This window comes from Phymastichus coffea, unplaced genomic scaffold, assembly GCF_024137745.1.
Source record: "Phymastichus coffea isolate CEN01 unplaced genomic scaffold, Cenicafe_Pcof_1.1 PCOF00005, whole genome shotgun sequence".
Lineage (NCBI taxonomy): Eukaryota > Metazoa > Arthropoda > Insecta > Hymenoptera > Eulophidae > Phymastichus > Phymastichus coffea.
This window is the reverse complement of record NW_026706816.1, coordinates 9,807,909-9,832,883: the sequence shown is the minus strand read 5'-3', so window position 1 is coordinate 9,832,883 and position 24,975 is coordinate 9,807,909. Positions and strand designations below refer to the sequence as shown.

The 24,975-nt window shown below is 41.1% G+C and overlaps 1 protein-coding gene across 1 annotated transcript in view; it reads right to left on the bottom strand.

The window, feature by feature from the left end:
- Positions 1–24,975, bottom strand: part of LOC131667616 (protein unc-79 homolog) — a gene marked incomplete at its 3' end in the record, with an annotated part of 3,688,809 nt that overhangs the window by 1,787,268 nt on the left and 1,876,566 nt on the right. The gene's annotated exons all lie outside the window — the stretch shown is intronic.

Sequence of the window (24,975 nt, the reverse complement as noted above, 5' to 3'; positions counted from 1 at the left end):
GAAATCACGTGCGTGCGAATTCGTGATCCGCGAAAAGAACAGACAAACTTTACCACTAAATTTTCAATGAAATCAACACTAGCAAGTTTGTAAAATCAATTTATATTGGAAGTAATTGCATATTAATAATAATTAGGTCTTAACGTTTTACTTGAACACCAAGAAGTGAGCGAAGTAACTGTCCTTCATATCATATTCCAATTATGAATTAATTTAAAATTAATAGCTTTAAGAATTTCATTATGCCAGCAATATAGATTCAAAGATGAATATGAATTCGGAGCTCGTTTAATGCTAACATCTCAGGTTCAAGGGAATTCAAATGTGAAATTTCGAAAAATGTTGTTTGAGAAGAGATGGTTAAAGTTTCTCTGTTTTTTAAGGCCTCTGAAATTGAATCCAAGATTTGACTAACCCCATCACGCCAAATTCATGGTTAGTTTAAGGTAAAATATATTTATATTACAAGAAAAGAAATATTGACTACAGATTTTAAGAGATCGGGAAATGTTACGTACATATATATAGTTTATGTTTTTCGATATAGAGGATTCATATAAAATTTGCAAAGATACAAAAACGTGTCTTCACAGGACTACATTACTTTTTTAACAACATTTCGGGATATAAAAATTTGAAGAATTAAAAACCCTATTTTTTTTGTGACGAACTCCTATGTCTTTAATAGATCTATACAGCGGATTTCTCTTTCTGTTTTACATTTTTCTCTCTTAAGTATCCAACAAAAATCTGTCATCATATTAAAATTCTATTTTTCTTGATACCGACGTTTCATTTCTTTGATTAAACCGGTCCCTCTAATCTTCGCTATAGTCTCCAAAGTTTTTTGAAAAGTAATTGTGATGGGAATCTGAAAAATGCAACTATAAATTTATTAAATCATCCGATTATTTGAAGTTCAATAGACCTTTAACCAAATTTTCGTAATCTTCACTCTTCTGATTTCCCAAGCAATTCTGTACAATTTTCTTGAAACTTGACCACGCAGTCATCTTCATGAGATTCATTTTTATAACAAATTTTTTATCTTTGTGACGAGGCAGGTGGTAAGTCTACTTTCATTAGCCTTTATCTCTCTCTCCTCTTCTCTCGGGAAGGCATACTGGCCAGGGTTGGGCGCAAAATAAAACTGCGCCAAACTATTAACCTTTGTGTTTCAACGTCGACCATTGTCAAGGAGCGATCGATGAGGCTCGAAGGGCTCCAGCAGTGGAAGCAAGAGAGACAGAGAAAGAGATAGTACAATACACACTATAGACAGGTCAGGGCAAGCGTGCGGCGCACAACCGATAAGCGCTGTTTGGCGATTCGGGCTACCCATCGCGCACCTGATCCGCGCATGCTTCTCAACTCTCGGCCCCCACTTCAGTCAGTCAATTGTCGTTTATGCGAGCTACTGCATGCTTCGTCAGTACGAAACCATGAATGTATTATTCAATGCCACAAACCTTTGGAAAATACATGGTTCTTCGAGCCGGATAAATAACCAACGTGGAGCGATCGGACAAGTCAACGACGACGACCACCCAAGCAGTGATTCACGCCGATTCACTTGACTTCGACACCCCTCTTCAATCAAAGTGAGTACCGACACAGTGCGTTGTTCTCGGGCCCATCGATGGGACGACAAAGCACGCTCAGACGGTGAGTACGACAACGATTGAAACGGCATGCAAAGAGCGCTAGACTTTTATGGTGATCGGCCACACTCATATACGGACGGTTATCTTGCGCGTGGCCAGACGAGATCAGCGATCAGCTGCGCTCTCCTCGAGAACGCATTGACGCTGCCAGCGGCCATCTTACCAACATGGCAGTAAGAGCGACACGTAACGCCCCATGGGCCAGAAGGCACCAAGACGATTTGCTTCGGCAGATTCGCCAATGGCATTCTCTCCGCTACGCAAGCGGCTCAGTCACACGACAGGACCCCCCTCCCCCACCCACTGCTGAAGCTTGATGCTCGGGTCAACGTTATTCGAACTGACTCGACACCGTCTCGCACGCGGCCCACCGATCAACGCGACGCACTGCGGCGGCGTCATGCTCTGAACTGTGGCCTCAAGTTAGGACCCCCTCACCACGAGGTAAGCTTTAGCCGAGTTAGCTCGAGTCTTCGATCCTCTCGGGTGGCTCACGCCAGTCACTCTCACGGCCAAGTTCGTCATACAGGACATCTGGAGAGCCCAGCTCACCTGGGACGAAGAGCTTCCCCGGCCCTGGACAGACAAGTGGAAGGAGATCAGAGGCAACCTGAGCTCAATGAGTGGCTTCGTCATACCTTGCTGGCTTGCATTCACGCCCGGTCAAACAATCCAGCTTCACGGCTTCTCTGACGCCAGTCGCCGCGCCATGACCGGTATCGTTTATTCAAGAACGATCTCTGACGTCGGGCGGCCAACAATCAACATCCTTGGGGCCGGGACTAAGCTGGTCTCAATTTGTAGACTCCAGCCTCCCGTTCGCGCGCCTGCGCGCATGACTATTCCGAGGTTCGAGCTCTTTTTACTGTTCAATGTGCGCGCGGGCGTGTGTGATGGTTTGTCAGGTCATTGTCTCGCGTCCACTACCACCACCACGAGCACCACGACGCATGACACACGTCGACCTGGTGACGTCTCGAGCAGCACGTCTCCCAGCTGGTAGGTGCTGCCCTCGTAGGCAGCCACGCGATCGAGCCGGTAGCGCGAACCGGACGTTTAACGTTACAGCTCCGTTTCAGTCTGTAGCCACGAGGTCCTTGACGAGAGAATCGTTTGCGCTACTCACCTCGAGGTAAGGTAAATAAAAAGCAACGCAGAATTGTATTGATGGGTATACTCTTTATTGACCGGGTATGAACCGGGGTAGGTCCTGCCCGCAGGGGCAGGTACCTTTACAAAGATGGTCGAGAGTATCATAGGGCTGCTTCTTTGTACCCTTCCTCATACAGATTGGGGCGTCCACGTGCCTCCTAATCGAATCACTCGGCCACGATCTCCGGATGTTGCCGAGCGCGAGGGCACCGATCTGCGCGGCTCACGCCGGGGTAGTCGCAAATATTACAGCCTTCCCTCTGTGCCCGCGACATAGTACCTCGTGGAAGTCCTCGTTCTCGTGGGGTTAACGGCAGCCCATCCCGATTGAATGCGAACCATAGCGGTAGCTCCGCCAAAGGCGCTTTGTCCGTGAACCCCACCACCAAATTAATATGAATAGGTCCCGTACCTTTGCCCACGCTACCTGTTGAGGTTGACCACCAGGTTTACCCCGCACGTCCGTTGGTTTTGGTTTTAGGTCGCCGTGCGGGGGAGAATTGGTGCCTTGCTCACCGGAGGTTAGTGGGTAGCCGAAGATCGGTCGCCACCCGGGCCCTCGAGGGCCTGGCGGTGTCGATGCTACACTTCCTTTAACGCTGCAGCAAACTGGCGACGACGAGACACCAACTTGCTCCAGTGATCTAGATCGCTGGGGCGGTGTCCCTTAATCGTTAATGCGTCAAATTCAGCGTATACGGCTCGCTGAAGTGAGTTGAGAGTGGTACAGCCTTGCTCAACCTCCCTCAAGCCCTTGACTATCTCCTCCCATGACCGGTGACTACCCGTCGCTGTTGGCTGGTGGAGAAAATCTGAGCGCCATTCAGTATTGAAGGGTATACTATCAGTCTGGGTGCTCGTCGATACCCTTGGTGCTGCCGCCGGAATGGCTCCAACTGGTGGTCCTGGCAGCGATGGGGTCTCTTCATATACGACGCACTATAGGAATTTTCGCCCAACTTTGAACGAAATCAAATAACTCAAGATCTAAAAGGGTTAGAGAAAATCGGGGAACGGCATTTTGAAGCTTTTGTTAAGTAGATTAAGGGAAAAATAGTCCAATTCGAGAAAAAAAAAATTTTGAGCTCCAAATCGAAGGTCAAAACACGAGTTTTTAGGAAAATAAAGCTTTTTTATTTTTTCTAACATACTTACACCATGAAATTTGAAAAAGCAATGCAACAGAAGTGTAGCTCTTGAAAAAACAAGGCAGATAGCATTTTTTGTTTTTTTTTTTTACTTCAAGGTCAACGAAGTAATATTCGTCAAATCATCCACTTACCTATCGTGAGTGATTTAATTGACTTAACACAGTTTTTAGTTCTAGTACGGGTTACGAAGCTCTTGATGTGTGGCAAAAGTTCAAGAAACCATTAATAATAATTTGAAAGTCATTAATACGTTGAAGTACACACACAATTTGAGATAGCTACATTTTTTTACATGAAATAATTTGTTACAAATTCTCGAAACTCGTTGCTCATAAGACTGCGCGCCTGTAATGAACTTATAACCCTATTCATCTTCAGTGTCAGAGTATTCGTCGGAATCTACAATTTCAATTGATGACTTGAGAAGACTGGAAATCATATTTATTCATTCATTTATTGTTTCCATAAAAGTATTGTATCTCTGATTCAATGTTTGATACTCACTTCTCTTGAATATACTTTCGAATATTTGCTGGGATTCCATGTTTTCTGAGAATGGCCTTTCTTCTGATTATTCTCTTCTTTATGCCCATCAGAGATATTGCAGGATCACTCATTTCAATTGCTCTATTGTATAAATCTTGGGTACGATTTTCACGAGAACTTTGACGACAATGATGAGTTGTGTTTGATCTGAAGTATTTATGCCATGATTCCAAACCATCTTCAGCAAAATATGCGATTGGAAGAGGAAAATTTTCTGCTATTTGACATCCATGAATCAATAACTTGTGCGTAGTTGGATTCATTTTTGCCCAGGGGTACAGCGAATAGTATAATTTGTAAGTATCGAAAGTAAAATTTTTCATTTTATCTAAATCGAGTACTTTTTTACTTTTGAATGCGGCAAGAACAGTTGCTATATTTTCGACTAATTTTTCGTCGAGTTCTAAGGCTTCTGCGAACGCTGCTGGATTTCCAAAGCATATCCTAGCTAAATTTCCAGTATTTGTCGTTCCAGTACCTTGGAGCAATTGATCCGCTCGAATCGTTAACTTTTTGTACAAGTTTTCTTTGACAACATTTTCTCTGTCCTTGTATTTATCTGTAAAATAATAGTATTTCATTGCTAGCAATCTGCTTTACAAAACTATTAATCTGTATGTAATCTGGAGAGTGCTAAATGACTCGTGACTTTTTCCATCAATTATAAAGTTTAAGTCATGTTAAACAGTTGAAACGCTGCCCCAAAATATTGAAAACTTATTTATGATAAAAAATACACGTACCTTTGTCTTTGTCGATTCTTTCCCACTGTTGAAAAGGCTTGCGGTAACTCAGATTCATCAAATGCTCAAATGCTTTTATTTGACAGTGTAAAATACCTAATCCGAAATTTAGTGTATCTCCTTTTGATGTAAATTTATTCTTCAAATTACTAAATGTAGATGTTGTGAGCTGACAGCAAGGGCATCTTGACGCAGATGGATTGTTAGTAATAATATTCAAACACTTTCCATCGAACAAAGTAGGGTACACTTCAAACTTGACACGAACTTGTTTTTCATTTGATAAAATGAATTTATGAACAGTGAGAAATTGTATCTCTTTGATCAACCGATCATACTCGACTTTCACGCTATCAGTAGTTTCTTGTTGATAACAAATTCTCACTGGTCTAAAAAATCTCACACTCATGGGAGTTGGATTTATCCAACTGTGCTCGCCATTTTTCGAGTCAAAAAGCTGAATTACTCCGATGCACGTTACGAATAGTGACAGTTGAGCATTTTTGTTTTCTAATTCTCCATTTTCAAATTTTTGTTGAGGATTTTTATGACCCGAAGAGCTGTCAAAGCCTATCGATACACGCATGTGTAAGTTGCGATATGTATTATTAGGCCATCCGAGCGCTACAGCTTCACATAATCGCTCAGCAGTTATATTGAGTAGCTCTTGCAAACGTACACAAACCTCAATGTCACTCTCAACTTGATAAGCTCGCGGATGACACTTTTTTTTCTCTTGCAGTAGTGCTTGATAGCTGGGATAAATATCGTATCCTAAGCTTTTTGTATCAGATATTAATGCTTCGTATTGATTTTTACTGTAGTCATTTTCTAAAAAAAAACCCAAAGCCGAACTAAGTGTATGTTTTCTTGCCAGTACTTCTTTTTCTCCTTCTTCTTCTGTCTGATCTTCTATGATCTTTTTTGCATTCATCTTTTCTGCCATCGATATCACTTCATCATTGTACTTGGGATCATTCAACAAATCTTTAGCTCGATTTCTTAAAGTAGTTCTTGAAACACGCATCTCACGCACATTGATTTTTTTCCGACCACTGTTAATGACATCTCGTCGGACTTTTTTTGGTCTGCCTCTTCCTTTCGGTTGTTTATTTTTATTCTTTCGGCCCATGATGAGTTACTACTTATTTGAAAAAAGTCGTGTCTTGAAATACCTGGTGATGTAAGTTTCGTATCGTACAATATTCAGAATACTCATCACGAATTTTCCATTCGTTTACCGTATTACGAGCAGATTTCTTACACGAGATTGGCGAATAAAAATCATAGAAACGCTAATTTAAACTTACCATCAGTTTATGAAACGTCAAATTAGACCATACAATTTTACGGAATTATTACACTCTATTGAACACTGGAAATTATTGATAATCGCAGTTCAATCGTAATGAATATACGTGCTGTAAAACTATTCTCGTACAAGTTACTCACTTGAATGAATGTAAAATGTCTTACATCAGTTTCATCAGGACAGAGGTGAATGATAAAGTCAAGCATGTAAACATTGTATACATTACGATTTCATTCTACTGACCTACTGTTGTACAGTGAAAGAGTTTCTAAGAGAAACTATATAGATATACATTTTTTCAGTAATTTATTTTTCTATTATAAATCTTTCAATTATAAATATCAGTCTATATTTTATGAATCAGGTTTTCAACTATTATTTCAATACTCATTTCGATAGCATCATATAATTTTGTGTATTTTGTAAATCTAAAATTATAGTTTATGCAAGATTTGAAAATGATAGGAGTTTGTGAGTTTGAGATATTTTTTTGATCAAATTAAAAAAAAATTAAAAGTGGTTCAATAAAGGTTCGAATTTCGAGAATTTGTAACAAATTATTTCATGTAAAAAAATGTAGCTATCTCAAATTGTGTGTGTACTTCAACGTATTAATGACTTTCAAATTATTATTAATGGTTTCTTGAACTTTTGCCACACATCAAGAGCTTCGTAACCCGTACTAGAACTAAAAACTGTGTTAAGTCAATTAAATCACTCACGATAGGTAAGTGGATGATTTGACGAATATTACTTCGTTGACCTTGAAGTAAAAAAAAAAACAAAAAATGCTATCTGCCTTGTTTTTTCAAGAGCTACACTTCTGTTGCATTGCTTTTTCAAATTTCATGGTGTAAGTATGTTAGAAAAAATAAAAAAGCTTTATTTTCCTAAAAACTCGTGTTTTGACCTTCGATTTGGAGCTCAAAATTTTTTTTTCTCGAATTGGACTATTTTTCCCTTAATCTACTTAACAAAAGCTTCAAAATGCCGTTCCCCGATTTTCTCTAACCCTTTTAGATCTTGAGTTATTTGATTTCGTTCAAAGTTGGGCGAAAATTCCTATAGTGCGACGCCCGGAGCAGATGATAGAATCCGGGGTTCATCTTCGCCCACCTTCTCAATCTTTTCCTTTTATATCGAAGGTGGACGCCTGTTCGGCTGCCCAGGACCTTCGTCGCTGAGGTTAAAGGTGGAGTTCTTTGCGTCTGTCTCCCAGGTCCTTCGCTCGCAAGGCGTTACTCATCACCGGTCGGTGTTCTCGGCGGTCTCCCTCTTTTCCTTTTTACGACGACGAGAGGGGAGATAAGTGGACTTTGTTGGTGCGACGGGACCTGAATAGTCAGCGCGTTCTTGCAAAGTTGTCCCTGCGGGCGCTTTACCGTTCTATTCGATGGGGCTGTTATCGGAATCTTATGAGGGTGATCGAAAGTGGTGCGACAAGGGTGGCTCACACTCGTCGCGTTCTCGCTCTGGGGTGTTGCATTGCTCGCTATAGGCGGGTGGTTCGTCGCCTCAGCTCCCTCGGTGGTCGAGGTATCGTCGTCATCTCGCCTTCGGGTTACGTCATCCGACAGGATGTGCTCCTGTCCGTAATAGGGTTTGAGGTCTTTGGCGTGAACCAATTCTTTGACCTCTTCCTGTTGGTTGGTAAGGCAGTACGAATTAACTCCGAGTACCTTGATGATCACGTAAGGACCCACCAATTTCGGCGCTAGCTTCGCAGATATACCCTGTGTTGCACTGGATAGTATGCGGTTTCTTTTCCATACACAGTCCCCTTCCTTGAATCCCGAAGCCCTATGCTTGGCATTGTTATACTTAGCCTGTCTAAGGGATTCATTAGAGGCGATCTCTTGGGTTTCCTGAATGATGAACCGGTTATTCTTCATATGTTCGTTCCATTGCTCTATTCAGAATAAGTCTTCCTCTCGGGTCGCAAGCTCGTCCCTTTGCCTACAGAGGGTTTTTATTGGACTTCCGGTTGTTTCCCGTAATTCAGCATAGCAGGGCTGGTTTCCGTAGAGCTGTGGATAGCGGTGTTCAGTGCGAACGCGAGTTCAGGCAAGACTCGGTGCCACTCTTTATGATTCCCGTGCAGGTACTAGGTAATCATCGTCTTCAGAGTTAATTCCTATTAACTTTTTCGGTAGGGTTGGGTTAACCTGGGGGTATAGGTTGGCGTAAAAGTCCGGTTTATCCCCGGTTTCCTCAGGTATTCATCTATAAGCTGGTTACGGAATTCAGTGCCATTATCGGACAGAAAGATCCTAGATGTGTCAAAGCGCAGAATCACTTGTTCCCGGAGCTCCTTTACGATCATCTTACCATTGGCACTACGTATACGTATAAATTCGACCCATCGTGTGAATAAGTCGACGAACATCAATACGTATTTGTGCCCTCGAAGGCTCCTCGGGAACGGTCCGGTAATGTCGCCCGCCACAAGTTGCCAAAGCATGGACAACATCCGATCTATCATAAGTCCGCGCGGCACTCGCTGTTCGACCATACACTGCTGATAGATCTGACACTTTCGGACGTACCTTCTGACATCAGCGTACATGCCTGGCCAATAGTAGAACTGGGCAACGCAGGCGAAAGTTTTCTCTCGCCCCAAATGTCCGGCGGTCTCAATGTCATGGTTTTCGAACAGAACAGCTTCTCGGTCTTCCGTTGACTCGACTAGCTTCCAGGTACCCTCGTGCCGGCACTCATCTCGGTAGTCACTGTTGGGCTTTTGGTGGTACATCACCCTGTCCACTACCTTCCAATCTGGGTATTCTTCTGGATTGGTTTCGACGCGTTGAAACTTTTCCAAGTACCAGGCGTCGTTCTTTTCTTTACTCTCGTCAATCGCGCCGACCTCCGCCTTCGCGGGCTCGAATGTGCGTGACATTGCATCTGGTAGTACGTTTTCGGTCCCCTTTCGATATTCTATTTCGAAAGTATGGCCTTGAAGTTGTAATGCCCAGCGGCGGTTGCAATCACGACGCTCTTAGGAAGCTCGATTATGGTCCGCTTAGCAAAAACATAGATGATGCACATAATGCACCATACGGCCAGCCGCGAGGCTGGCCAGGTCAATTTGTGCAAAAATCTTTTGTCAAAGCGGCGGCGAGTAATTGTCTCCCTCAACAGAGAAAGGAGACTTCTCAAACAAACAATTCGTTGTTTTGGGAGAGGACGTCGTAAACTTCTCTTTTCTGTATGGGCATATGCAAATGCAAATGCTGAAGTACAAAATGCGTCACCGATTGCCCTCGACAAGCAACTAATGCTATTCGACTCGAAGTGAATGCAATGTATATTTGAACGAAGACTTGCAATCACAAGTGCGGATGTGTGTACCTTCACGTGGTGGGGCTGAAAACGCTGTTTCTGTAAAGAAACAGTAGGCAAAACAAACAACGCTTATCCTTACTTGAGCATCGAACATCTGAATTAAACTCCGAAGTTCGATGTTTGAACGCGAATTAGAATACCCGATTTAGCCTAATATTGGAAATTGATTCGAATGAGTGGCATGACTGGCACGAATATTGAAAACTGCCTGGGGAGTCGCCTTGTCGGCTAGGCGAGACCCCGCCCCTGATCCAAGTCAGAAAATATCAATTGAAAGAGCAGAGATCAATATCAGCGAGTCATAAAAGCCTTCCATAGAAAGCGAAATCCAAGACTTGGGCGAAAGTCGGGGTACAACTTTCCTTTCGAATAACGGATACCCACCAGGTTGAGCGGGTATGACCGAAACGCAATGGGGAGACGCGCCATGGCACGTCGAAACGATGGACCTGTGAGTCGTGGGAGCAATCCCTTAATACAGGTACGCAGGGTGGGATGTTTTGAACGAGAGCCCAGGAGGGGAGGCTTAGCTGGTTGATCGTCTTAGGAATTTCCTGCGACTGTCCTAGCTGAGTCTCTCTTCTGACATCCCAATTTGGGTTGGCCTCTGCGGGGTAGTGGTACCAGGTCAAGCAAATCTCGTAAGATTTGTATGCCGCGTGCTTCCGACGCGGTAGACGTTGGGGCAACTAGAGTCCCGTCGCGCCCAAACCGAGGGTCAAGCCTTTAGTTCCGCTCTCCTTGAGCGTCGAACAGTGAAAAGATCGGTACTCCTTTCGAGGAGGTCGCCGCCTTAGATCAAAAAGGCTCCGACTCGCTGTGTGCGTCAGGGATGTCGTAGCAAACTTGACTTCCGGATCTCCAAAGTGTTTGAAAGCGAAGGAGCGAAAGACAGTGGGCTATGCCAACCTATTGGCGCCCAGAGAGAGGGGTGATAATGTTTGAATACGCTATGCTACCCCCAAAACGGAAAATTGTGAACCAACGCAAACACTCACTGTAATACCCAGCGGGCCAGACGTTCTATAGGGTTTGTCAAATTATACAGCTATTTCAGACTGTTGTGATCCGTTACAACTTTGAATCGCTACGCTTCTATGTATGGGCGGAAGTTCTGTATAGCCCATACGACCGCCAAGTATTCGTCCTCCGTGGCAGAGTAGTTCTATTCCGCCGGGTTAAGGACTCTACTAGCGTACTCGATGATTCGGTCTTCGTCCCGTACTTCTTTAAATCAGGACAGCGTCGATTGCAATAGCGCTAGCGTCTGTTTTGATATCATGAGTGCCTTAAGTTTGGCGAAGGCTTGCTCTTGATCTGGTCCCTACACATATTCGCTAATAATTTCGTTAACGGTTGAGGGTGTGTGGCGAAATCACCCAAGAAGCGGCGATACCAAGAAGCAACCCCTAGGAAAGTACGTAGCTGTCGTACGTTTCCTGGTCGGGGGTATTCCATGACAGAGTGTACCTTTTCAGGATCGGGTCTGATTCCTTCTCGGTTAATTAGCAAACCTAAACACTTTGCCTCCGGCTTGCAGAAGACAATTTTCTCTCGATTCATTGAGAGTCCGGCTTGGCTTAACCTAGCCAATATGGTTCTAAGATGTCGTAGGTGGTATTCAAATCTGGATGATACTACGATGATATCGTCCAAATAGGCGAAGGCAAAGTCGCCAAGCTCTGGACCGATTACGCTATCTATCAACCGTTGGAAGGTGGTGCCGGCATACGAGAGAACGAACGGCATTCGTACGAACTGGAAATGCCCCAATCCGGGCACGGTAAAGGCAGTGATGGGTCGAGATTCGGGTTTAAGTAGTATTTAGTGATACGCGCTACTAAGATCGAGTGAAGAGATATAGCGTGCGTTTCGCAAGCGTCTCAATATATCGTGCATGAATGGTAAAGAGTATGCATTTGGCTCGGTGACCTTGTTGACCTTCCTAAAATCTATACAAAATCGATACGAACCATCCTTTCTGCGTATCATTACCACCGGGCACGCCGCTATTCGCCGGCTCAATCACCGCTTGGGCCAATATTTCACTTACTAATCTATGCATTTCTTGCTCGACCTTGTGTGATACTGGATAGTAGCACTGTTTGAACGATTTCGTATCACCGACTCTAATCTCGTGCTCAATTTCTGCCGCACATCCCTGTCCCGCGGGGAGCCTGCAATAAGTCCTCGTTGATGCTCTTCTGCAATACTGCCTGTTGTGTGGCTGTTATCTTGGCCAGTCCGATATTATCTCATCTCGGACCAGTCTCTAAACTAGCTACCTCTAGTTTCATCTTGGTTTGCGATTTCTTGAGCAATAACGTATCATCGTCAGGATCAAGAACCGCCCTAAACAATCTGACAAACTTTACTCCTAAAATACATTCATCGACGAGGGTTGGGAGTATAGCTACCCTCGTCGGCATCGTCATATCATCCACGATGAACGACAACAACGCATGACCGACGATTGTAAGTTTTCGTCCATCTGGCAGTCCTGTCGTACCCGCGTGGGTAATATCCAGCCAGATGCCCAGCGCCGACGCTATCTGCAGAGCATTACTTCTCATTGCCGTGGTGAAAGCTCCCGGATCATAGAGAGCTATTATTTAGAAATCTCCTATTTTCACCGGTAGCTACCAGCTCGTTCCCTGTTCCGGGGCGTATATCGAAACTGATTCAGCGGCTCGCTCTTGGAATACCATAGCGCTAGCTACTCTACTTTCGCGCGTTAAGTGACGTCAACATTCGTTCGAACCACCTCGGTTCAGACTATCAGAGGTCCTTCGGGAGTAGAATCTGACGGGTTATCTGCCGTTACCAGCGCCTCCGAGGACGTGCGCAATTTACTCTCCACCACCTCGGCCGGTCTATGGTCCTGGGCTTTACTATCATCAATATTCCCCATCTCTGCGTTCACTTTACCAACGCTCTCTTCATTAGCATAATCAAGGTAACCCTCGCTCTCATCGCTCAATGCATTCGTTACTACCAGTACTGATTGTTTTGGCGAGGGCAGCGAGGTTTCATTCATGGGGTTCGTTTCAAGGGACGAAGGGTCAACCCCTCCTAACCACTCCTTTTCTCATTTCCCTTATTACATTTGAGACAGTATCTTTTACTGTTCCCCAGCAATCCACACTCGATACATTTGAGTGACTTGGAGAAATCTCTTTCCTGCTTTCGAAGAGCTTCTTGTTTCTTAGCGCGGTCCTCCAGGGTCGAGTTTCTCCTAACAAAGTCGTGTTTCATTCCTTCAGATATTTCTTTGAGGGACAATAGCACTTGATTCCTTGAATCAACTTGCGGAGCTTTCTTCTCGCTGTCAACCGCTTCAATACTCGGACCAGGCGTCGCCCCCGATAGCGTTAGTGTATAGACGACCTGGTGCGTTATCTTTTTTAGCATCTTATCGATAGATCTGACAGATCACTAACCTCTGGCTTATCGTTGGATATTGCTGCTACCTTACTCTTGCGGCTCTTTTTTCCATCGGTGTGAGAGTGGTAGGCTAACTCCGGATACAGGGTCGACTGGGGGTCAGGTACCACACGTTCCATCTTTCTTTGGTTCAAGGTATTCTGCACCGCCGTAGCTAACATATTCAGAACGCGTATGGAATTTATTTCTGCCCTACGCACCTGGCTCTGAATATCGATGAGGAGGTTAGCGTGTAATAGATCCAATTAGCGTTCATATGCCATCGGTGGATTTAGTCTTTTCACACACATTAGCCCCATCATGTTAGTAATATATACATTAACCGGTTCATCTGGGCCTTGATATCGACTTTGCACTTCCCTCATCAGTCGCTGTTGTTGTTGCACGCTGGTTCCAAACCATTCCCGTGCGTTTGCTTGGAATTCAGCGTAGGTGAGCAACTCTTTTTTCATTACCTCGTACCAGGTAAGGCCGGGACTGACGAGGAGCTCTAATACTGATAATAGCATTTCATCCTCCGAGAGCCTGGCACCGTTACTCAAATTGTCGAGCCTAGACAGGAAGGTATTCACACTCGCGTTGCCCTCTCCGGAAAACTTGAGTTTCCATTCCCGAAAAATACGACCAACATCCCTTGTAGTCGACCAAGGGTTTGTTGTCTGTTGAGGTGACTACGTGCTCGGCGTGTGGTTATCCAATTCAGCATTAACCCCATTAAGTTAATGCTGTCCACCCTCTCCGAAAGGGAGCGTCCGGCGGGGGGTCCTATCGGTGGCACCCGTGGGCCTCTGTCTGGGTCCAGCTGGAGTACTTTGAGGTTATCGCATGTCGTAATGGTAGGTGAAGGTATCTTGAAACGCGACGCTCCTGCACGTGTTTTCTTGTTGCCTTAATTCACTTGAATGGCTCGCATCATCTTGCTGTGTATTCCTATTTTCGGCATTTTCTAATATACTTATTCTAGCGTATAAGTCATCTAGCTGGCTTTTAACATTGCTGCTATTACTATATATTTTGTCCTTTTACTAAACTAAACACTAAGCTAAACACCTTTGTTAGACTTGATACATTGTCGCTTACCGAGTCTAGTAGCTCGAGCTTCCTCTCATTCTCTCGGGAGCAGAAAATGAGGTCCTGAATCATTACAGCGAACGCAGGCGGAAGTTAAGTCGCTCGTTTTATCTTCCGCGATCGACAGCTTCTTCCTCATTCTTTCTCTCCCCATTTGACCTACTTATTAGGCGGCGCGCGATCAATGCGCTAATTGGTTTACGACACGCGCCTGCCTAATCTTGCGTGGGGCACGCACGCCCCTAACTCTGTCTCTCTTTCTAACACCGCTATACTCTGTCGTCAGCGTAATAGCTTCGGGCAGGCTCAGCCTCGCTCGGAAATCTCCGTCGGCTGAAACAATGACCATGCATTAGGCGCATTCTTAAATGTGCCTAACGCTGGTCACCATGCTTTGCCAAGAGACGGGGAATTGGGGAAAATACCGATGAGAACAACCGCAACGCTTGCCCTCGTTACAGGTGTTTTCCTTCTACAGATGTTGTATGCTCAGCGCAGATGAACGATATCAGCTCTGAGCGTAGAGCTGCCCTTCTTGCTGGATTGCTGTTTTGGTTGCTACCTTCGACGAAATCTGCTGCTGATTAGGATCCTAGCAACCGATTTTATAATCACTCTGCTCGCGAGAACTTACTCCTATTTTTCCTTAGCTTCAATTGTTCGAGATAGTCGTTTATTTCCTCGTCTTGGAGTGACCGTACCCAGTTTTCAATTTTTTTCTGAGTGCTGTCCATTTTTATTTATTTACAATATCGCGCTTTGTTTCATTATCGCCGCGATTAATTTTATTTATAAATTACACAATTTCTTTAAGGACAATGCAAGTGCGAGTGCTACAATCACTTCTTTATAAACAAAAATTTAGTTTGTAATTGCCAACGAAAGGTTCAATACAAGTTATTTTGCTATTGCGCTGGCCGAAAAACTTTTTTGCTCGCTATTGCGTAATACAGTAAACCTGCCTATCAGGCGCACTAACAATTTCTTAGCGCGTCTGTGTTGGTTAGTTTCTAAATTAATTCTAGCGAGGTTATCTACGCGCAAGCACCAATAATTATGGTTAGCAACACTTGAACGATATAACTACATTGATATTAACCCATTAAGGCCCATGCCAAACCTGGGAAAGATAGCGCCAAACTAACTATGCCAATCGTAGCTAAATCGAAAAAAAAATACCCGTGTTTTTTCTTTTGCCATTTTCAATTGTTTATAAAAAATTATTTAAACAAATTATTAAAAAGTTATTATTTTCAAAAAACTGATAGCGGCAATCGATTCTACGGGAAAAAACATGAAAGAAATGTATATAACGTTTTTTTGTCAGACGTCAATTTGTTAGTGTAAAACGGCTATAAACAATTGAAAGTCTGTCAGGTACATGTGTATACGCCAAATCCCAAGCAAAATCTATTGCCGATAGCGCCAAACTAACTATGCCAATCGTAGCTAAATCGAAAAAAAAATACCCCTGTTTTTTCTTTTGCCGTTTGCAATTGTTTATAAGAAATTATTTAAACAAATTATCAAAAAGTTATTATTTTCAAAAAACTGATAGCGGCAATCGATTCTACGGGAAAAAACATGAAAGAAATGTATATAACGTTTTTTTGTCAAATGTCAATTTGTTCCAAAAACAAATAACTGTAAAATAGCGATTTTCTATAATACATTCAAATTTCTATGAAGCTTCATCCATGTGGTCATTTTTGTGATCATTGCATACAACTTTAGAACATTGTTCACAGTACAGCTGAGTTCTTTTTTTACACGATGAAACCTCACAATGTAGGTACTTACCTATTTTTATTTTGTGTTCGTTCGATGAACTATCACTATGTCTTTTTTGTCTGACAGGGCGGTCCCTTGAAAACTTATCGAGATAATATTGGCAAACTTCTTGCACAAGGTCTTTCGTTCCCTTTGGTAATTCTGGATGAAGCTTATTATAGATGACGGTAGAATTTGTCAATGCTGCCTGAATAAGTCTCACAAAGAGACACCTCATCCATTTCTTACTTTTAATTGTAGGCGTCAATGCATTGCAATGTTGATCATGCAGATTAACTCCACCCATGTATCGATTATACATTGAAAACGCTTGAGGGAAGAGAATTGACTTCTTAGATGACTCGTGCCATCTCTGTACTTCAACTTTTGGCTCATCACCATATTTCGTTGAAAGAAATGATACAGGTTTTGAGTCCATAACAGTGATATAATTCAAATTTGAATTACTATCGTGCAAAGCCATAGTTGTACCCCTTTCTGCTTTTTTTGGCATCTCAACTTTTTCTTTGACTCGATTTTGTCTAACAGTCCCAGTTGCTGATAATCCTAGTTTATCTAAATGAACCATCAGATCTGGACTTGTGAAAAAATTATCAAAATATATATGATATTTACGAAGATCATCTTTGTCAGTTACTTCTAATAGAGGTGAAAGTAACTTCATGACGACTCTAGATCCCAAACCGACGGCAACTAAAGGATTTCTTTCATCAATTCCAGCTTTTCCCGTATAAATATCAAGTTCATATATATATCCATCTGAGGAGCAAAGTGCCCACACCTTGAACCCGAATCGGATTGGTTTATTTCGTATATATTGTTTTATTCCGAATCTACCATAATATTTGACCATTATCTCGTCTATTGATAGATTATAGTCAAAAAAGCCAAATTGCATACAATTTTGACGAAAATAATCATACAGTGTTCTTACTTTCCAAACTTTGTCGTTTTTATTCTCATCCTTCTTTTTATAAAATTTAATATTTCTCTTGATTTCAACAAATCTATTCCTTGTCATGAGATTAGATATGACTGGACACTGTAAAATTAATTTACTTGACCAATAGTCACGAAGATTCTTCCTAGAATTTATTATAGTAATCATTAAGATTACCATAAATTTTTCTAGGTCGATCATACTAAGTTCAAAATTATTTTCCGCTGTAGCTTCAATTATATACTTTTTCATTGAATCTGAAAAATATATTTCATATAACTCTACAGAGTTCTTAGAAAATAAAGACGAAATCGATTGAATATTGAAGTTATCATCAGTATCCATAATTGTAGAGTGGCTTGGAGCCTCTTCTTGCCATTTATAGATATGATTATGTTCTAATAATTTTTGCGTACTAGTGTAAGTATTTTTGACATGTTCATAAGAGCCGGTGGGAAATATTTGAGATGAAATATCTTCATCAAGATTGCAATCAGAATCTCCATCTGAGCTCTCATGATCTTCCGGTATAAAAGTTATATCTACATGTTGACAATCATCGATATCATCCTCCTCAAATAATTCTGCTAAATCTTTTACTCTACGCCTTGGCATCTTCACTTATCAATTATAAACAAAAAATTATATTGGGACTACAAAAATCAGATCACTACCCAACACGACAACTTATACTAGAAATATTTGTAATAAAAACTGAATCTGTAAGATTACATGAAACCGTTAGCCCGCCACTCAAACGTGATCTCTAACACGGTTTCAATAGAAAAACATTTTGCAAACTCAGTAACCCAAAAATTAGCCTATGTTAGTCAAATTTATAAATGTACTAGAAATGTCCAAATATACTAAAAACTTTTGTAATGAAAACTGAATCCATAATATTACATAAAACCGTTAGCCCGCCACTCAAACGTGATCTCTAACACGGTTTCAATAGAAAAAAAATTTTGCAAACTCTTTGCAACTTCGTAACCCAACAATTACTATGTTAGTCAAATTTCCAAATGTACAATTTGTGAAAATTCAAAGCTTTCTGTCCTATTTTCTTAAACAAATTGACGTCTGACAAAAAAACGTTATATACATTTCTTTCATGTTTTTTCCCGTAGAATCGATTGCCGCTATCAGTTTTTTGAAAATAATAACTTTTTGATAACTTGTTTAAATAATTTTTTATAAACAATTGCAAACGGCAAAAGAAAAAACAGGGGTATTTTTTTTTCGATTTAGCTACGATTGGCATAGTTAGTTTGGCGCTATCGGCAATAGATTTTGCTTGGGATTTGGCGTATACACAGGTACCTGACAGACTTGCAATTGTTTATAGCCATTTTACACTAACAAATTGACGTCTGACAAAAAAACGTTATATACATTTCTTTCATGTTTCTTCCTGTAGAATCGATTGCCGCTATCAGTTTTTTGAAAATAATAACTTTTTGATAATTTGTTTAAATAATTTTTTATAAACAATTGAAAATGGCAAAAGAAAAAACACGGGTATTTTTTTTACGATTTAGCTACGATTGGCATAGTTAGTTTGGCGCTATCTTTCCCAGGTTTGGCCTGGGCCTTAATAGGTTAAAACGAAGAAAAACATTTGCGCTGTGTTTATTTCGTTTTAAATGTTGCCGGTGTTAGTCTTTTTTCCGGGCTAACGGATACAATGTTGTTATTCTTCGACAACCTTCAAAACCTTTTGGTGATTGCGAGAGTCGTTCGGTCTCACTTGCACGCGCTTACACTGTTTACAAACTATCGTCGCGGCGGGCTTTTACGAGTTATATTACGATTTACTTTATTTCCTATGTGGCATGCGTTTAAAGCGTGCACAAAAACACTTTAATTGCCACCTGAGTCGTTGGTTGACTGAGTGCAAAGTCAGTGTCTAATGGAACCGGCGTTTTAAACTATCATAAACGCTGTAGGTTCTTCTATGTTGGACGCCATGTAACGGGGTATGAATCCGTATTAATTTCTTTGCCTCATCTAATGCGCAGTATTACTGAAGTGCGCGCGATGAGATTGAAATATCCAATTTTATTAACTAACCGAGGAGTGGGGAAGGACGGGTATCAATCAACCAACTTACTAATAGTAAAAGACAAAAATAACTTAATTTTTCAATCGCACACAGACTAATTTATTTACTATGTAATCTACAACGCATTTTGCCCGCACATTTACACTTATACGATGTACGTGACAATTTTACGAGCTGCCATTTCGTTCACAGTCACTCGTTGGAGTTTTTCGCTTGCATGGTCGCCCGCTACCGATTTCCTTACGTTCACAGACGTCATGGAAGAGATACGACAATACGAGCCGACGTTTAATAAAAATCATAACGCGAAGCTGGCTAGCTTACCTTAATTTCTAGTCGCGTTATTAAGGGGAGCAATTCGTCGTCGTTTTTAGGCACATGGCTCAGGTTGCCGCTTTTCCTAATCAAAAATGAGGCTTTCTCTGTCATCCTGCTACTTCCGTCGGACCAGCTCGCTAATTTCGTAGCTGATCTACGGTGGCATGTTTGCTGCGTTGACGCGATAGCAGCAACAACAACTACTATTAGCTATACACGAGTTCGTTTATCCGCACTTTTCATTTCTGAATATAGTTCTCGTCTGCAACTCTAGCGTTAATTCTTGACGAAGCGCGCTGTTAACAAAGTTCGAGTTACTACTCTCAAAAACTCGCACGCTATTGACAAAGCCAGCGGTACTCCTCGAATCTAGCAGGCTATTTACCAAGACAGGGGTATTTCTCGACTCTCCTACACTATAGACAAAACCAACGGTAGTCCTCGACTGCTCCTTATTTCTTTGCGCGCGTTCCGCCCCATTTTGTACCGAGTTTCCGTTTTTAACTTCCCCCGGCCGGTAGGTGCTGCCCTCGCAGGTAGCCATGCAATCGAGGCGGTAGCGAAAACCGGACGTTTACCGTCACAGTCTATCCTTTTTTTAAATTTTTTTCTTATTTTTAAATGAATTTTAACAATAAGTCACATCTTTTTATTACTGAAAGATTATTACGAGAAAAAATACGATAAATAATGTTACTAATTTTTTTCTTATAGAGTGTTAGATGTAGACAATTAATTATTTATATGTATATTGTCAACAATTAAATTCAACAGAAAGGACATGTAATTTCTTCTTAATTAAAATAAATGAAATATCGTTATTAAAAAAACAATAACAACGAAAATGTCTCTAAAATCAGTGCGTATATGCGACAGTTTTAAATGACGTCACTTGTATAGACCGTTGAGTCAATTCCCCACGAGTTCTATGCTTTACATACGCATACATACGCGCACGCGCGCGCGCACGTGTATGTATGACTTATAACAAATTAAATGAATTTTTTATGAAAATGTGTGGCATGTATGGAAATTTTTTTTTTAATGGAGGATGGAGGGGGGAAATCTCAATCGTCCGCTATAAAAATGAGCTGCATCTCATCAGCAGTCGCATTCGCATTGAGAGTGAACTAATGTAAAGTGCGAAAGAAAAAAAAGATGATACGAGCATTCTACAATGAGCTCCAACAGGATTGACTATAGGTAATTATTTGTTTTATTGTTTATAGAACATACTTTATATATATTTTTTTCAATATTTTTTTATTTGTGCAGATTTGAGCAAGCGAGGCTGGATAGCTTCACGTCTCAATGGACATGCGCACACATACGACCAGCAGATCTTGCTGCGGCTGGCTTTTATTATACGGGGCAGATCGATCAAGTGCGCTGTTTTGAATGTGGTATGGAAGTCTGTCGTTGGGAAGGAGGTGACGACCCTATGACGGAACATAAGCGCTGGGATGGCGGCTGCCTTTTCATTCGCAACAGAAATTGCGGCAATGTACCAATCGGATCGTGCCCCGTATTGGTACCTTCTTAAAAAAGTAGAGATGTTTGTGGACGGTATAAGCTCGAGAATCGGGCAGCAACAACGTGTGAAGAGCCAGCGTGCGCAACGACTAGCCCACCTACTGTCAACCCACCTTCGAGTACAGACGAGCTTGCATTATCGTTATCGATAGAGAGCCTTTTTACAAAGCTTTTTTCCGATTTACATTTGACGGAGAAATGTGCTTCGAAAACCATATCAAATACAACTATTGGTATGGTATTTGTTTGCAAAGAATTTGTACGCGGTTATAAGAAAAGTATAGATAAACAAAATGAAAACATGAATAAAATTTGCGTAAAGTCGCAGCGAGATATAGGCAATATTTTGCGTCAACTTGAAATTACCAGATGTAAGATATGTTTGGATGATAGGATCGCTGTACTTCTTTTACCTTGTGGACTTATCACTGTATGCATGGAATGTGCATAAAGAATTGACGATTGTCCAATATGCCGTCAAACTATTACCAAACGTGTTCCTGCTTATTTGGCGTAAATTTGTTCTTGTTCTGTTTTAACAAAGTTCCTATTATTTTTAAAAAATATATATTTTTTTCTCTTTTAATCTACTATTTTGTATTTTAATATTAAATTTTATCTTGATACAAAAAAATCTGTTCAAATTAATTGAAAATTTCGGAAATATGATTTTTTTGTTTCTTATATATATATACAGGGTGGCCCATTTTAAGTGATCCACTCAGATATCTAGATTGGAGTGAGTTTTATCGAAAAAAGTTTCAGACAAAAGTTACTCAACTTTGAGGGGGCCATGTTTCTATGACCTTGGATTTGACCTTGGAGGTCATGTTCAAGGTCATTTCAAGGTCAACTTTGTTTTTTTAAATAGGAACCCCCATTTTTGACCCCGGATTCGGAAAGAGCGGAAAATTTTACGTCCAAAACGGTATTTTTAAATTTTTTTTCATGGCCTTGAGAAGGTCGATTTAAGGTCAAATGCTTGAAAAACTGCATAAAAGCGTTTTTTTAATTTTTAAGATATCGAAAAATGACCTCTACAAAATTTGTTCAGAACAGAGTGGGCCACCCAATGCACCAAAAACCTTTGACCTTTAACCTCATTTTGAAGGTCATTTCAAGGTCGAAGTGTTTTTTGTAATGGAAATCCCTCTTTTTAACCCCGGATTCACACATAGCGCGAAATCCGACGTTTGGATAAGGTATTATGTTGAATTTCGATTGATCCACGACGTTCATCGCTAAGGTCATGTGAAATTTAGATCCAATATTATTCGCGAAACATTTACAAAATGTTTCGGGCTAAATTTATTAAATTCTACTGGGAGCATGTTACAGTGACCTTATCTTTGACCTACAAGATCATTTTAAGGTTATTTCAAGGTCACCTTTGATTGTTTGAATAATAAAGTAACGGGTTATCCAAACCGAAAGTCAAGTTGTTTTAAATGAGGAGCAAGCAGAGACATAGGTACAGTTTTTTTGCCGGATAAGTTTTTTTCACTCACTGCGTTTTGAATGTTTCTTTCTGATTTCGCGCTATGTGCGAATCCGGGGTCAAAAATAGGGGTTTTGAAAAAATTTTGTAGAGGTCATTAAAAATTAAAAATTAAAAAAACGCTTTTAGGCAGTTTTTCAAGCATTCGACCTTAAATCGACCTTCTCAAGGCCATGAAAAAAAAATTTTAAAATACCGTTCTGGACGTAAAATTTCCCGCTCTTTCGATATTCGTTGTCAAAAATAGGGGTTCCCATTTGAAAAAAAAGTTGACCTTGAAATGACCTTGCCATGACCTTGAAGGTCATGCTCAATGTCAAAACCAAGGTCACCACTGAATTCCTCGTTCAAAGTTACTACAGGAATGACCTTAATCTCCTCGGAAATAATTATATCTCAGGACTTACTGGGGTGTCCCGGAACTTTTTGGACACCCTGTATAATAAGTGAGTAAAAAACAAGAATTGATCGATACGTTAATTTTTTAATTTATTTTCAAACTTAGATATCTCAATCAAATTACATACACGACTTTTGCGAGCGAGGAAACATCGGCTGATAGCCTGCGCGTTTTTAACGGCACATGGTAGATTTGATAGATACGCATTGTAGTTGCTGCATACGGAAATGCTATCGTTTGAAAGATTCTTGAGTGATGGACAACCTACGTCTCAACGTTAACCACAGTCGTTCTGTAAAAAGAAAGAAGTAAAAATAATCATTAGAAATCATTTTTTTTTCTTTTTACGATGATACGTGACAAAAAGAAACTTACTATGTATTGGTCAACAAATTTCTAAGCCATTTTGTTTTTTCAAGACCTTTGACAAAAATAGTTGCTCCATAAAGTGTTTTTTTCATTATTTTTCCAAGGTCATCATACGGTAAATCGCCAGATTCCCACGGAATACCATGAAAATTCCTCGCTAACCAGCGGTTTTCGCACTGATTTTTGTTTAATTCCCACTCCTACGGGTAAGGTGGCTTAAATAGAAGCAACGATGGACTTGGATCTTCTTCCAGAGGAAAAACAGCAATCTCTTTAAATACGAATTCGTTCAAGGAAGTTTTGAATCCCTGTACGTCTAAAACAAAATCCATCGTAGTAACTGAGGAATCGACGACGACTGCGTCAATACAGTTGAATGAATGCCTTTTTATGCTGAGCTTGCACTTGTTGATGCCCCACTATAAGGCATACCAAAACATTATTCCATACTCAAATTAAGGAGACTTTGAAGAAACATAGTTCTTTAAAAGTGAATGCCGTTCTGGATGCCGAGTATGCAGTCGAGAAGAAAAATTGCGATGAAAAGCTCGATGTGAAGCTTTTCAATACGAAGATGGCACCGATACACCTAACCACAGACATAGACGAGTGGTTCGTCGAAAACGTTTTACAACTAATTAGTAAGAGCACGGAAGAATTGCAAGAGCAAGACTCGGGCTGGTCTCTTCGCGTTATATTATACTTAACCGTAAATAACAGCAAGTACAATCCTATGAGGGCTGGTTCTTACGTTGAATTGCCCAAGCCTATTAGGAGAAAGAGAGCCTGTGTGAATGTGCGGAACAACTACAACGAATGCTTCAAATGTGCCATCCTTTCGGCGTTACATTCAGTCGCAAGGAATGCATGTCGTGTCACTACCTATACTACACATCAAGATAAATATAATTTCAAAAATCTATCATTTCCGGTACACCCAAAAAAAATCGTGAAATTTGATAAGCAAAACAACGTTTCAGTGAACGTGTACTTTTTAAATTTGAATAATAGATCCTACGATGTGTTGCTGCAACATTTGACCAATGAGAAAAAAGACAGGCACGTGAATCTTCTTCTAGTGGAAAATTATTATATCGACGTTAATGCCGATGTGAACGAAGAATAGCAGCAACAGCAGCAAATGGAACATCCCGGTATATCTTAGAAAGTGCACTATGTTTGGATAAAAGACTTATCTCGATTGATGTATCGACAGTTGTCATTTCTCAGATGAAAGTCGTACATATGCGATCGTTGCTTGCACTATTTTCTAACTGAATAGAGATTGAAAACGCACGAGATCGACTGGAAAAATGAGAATATGTGTAAAATTGTGCTTTCCAGTGACAAGGATAAATTTTTACAATTTGAAAACATTAAAAATAAGTGCGCGGTACCGTTCGTCGTGTACGCCGATTTTGAGAGTCTCTTGGAAGCAGTGTCCAACGACGAACGGATCTATCAACGTCACAAACCGTACAGCGTTGGCTTTTTGGTTAAGTGTAGCTATGATGACTCTTTCGCGTTATCGATGCTACAGACAGAAAACTGTCGATGACGTTGATCCGGCCAAGTGGTTTGCTTATCAAGCATCGAGAAATATACCTGTTTTTTTTTCACAATCTCAGTGGAT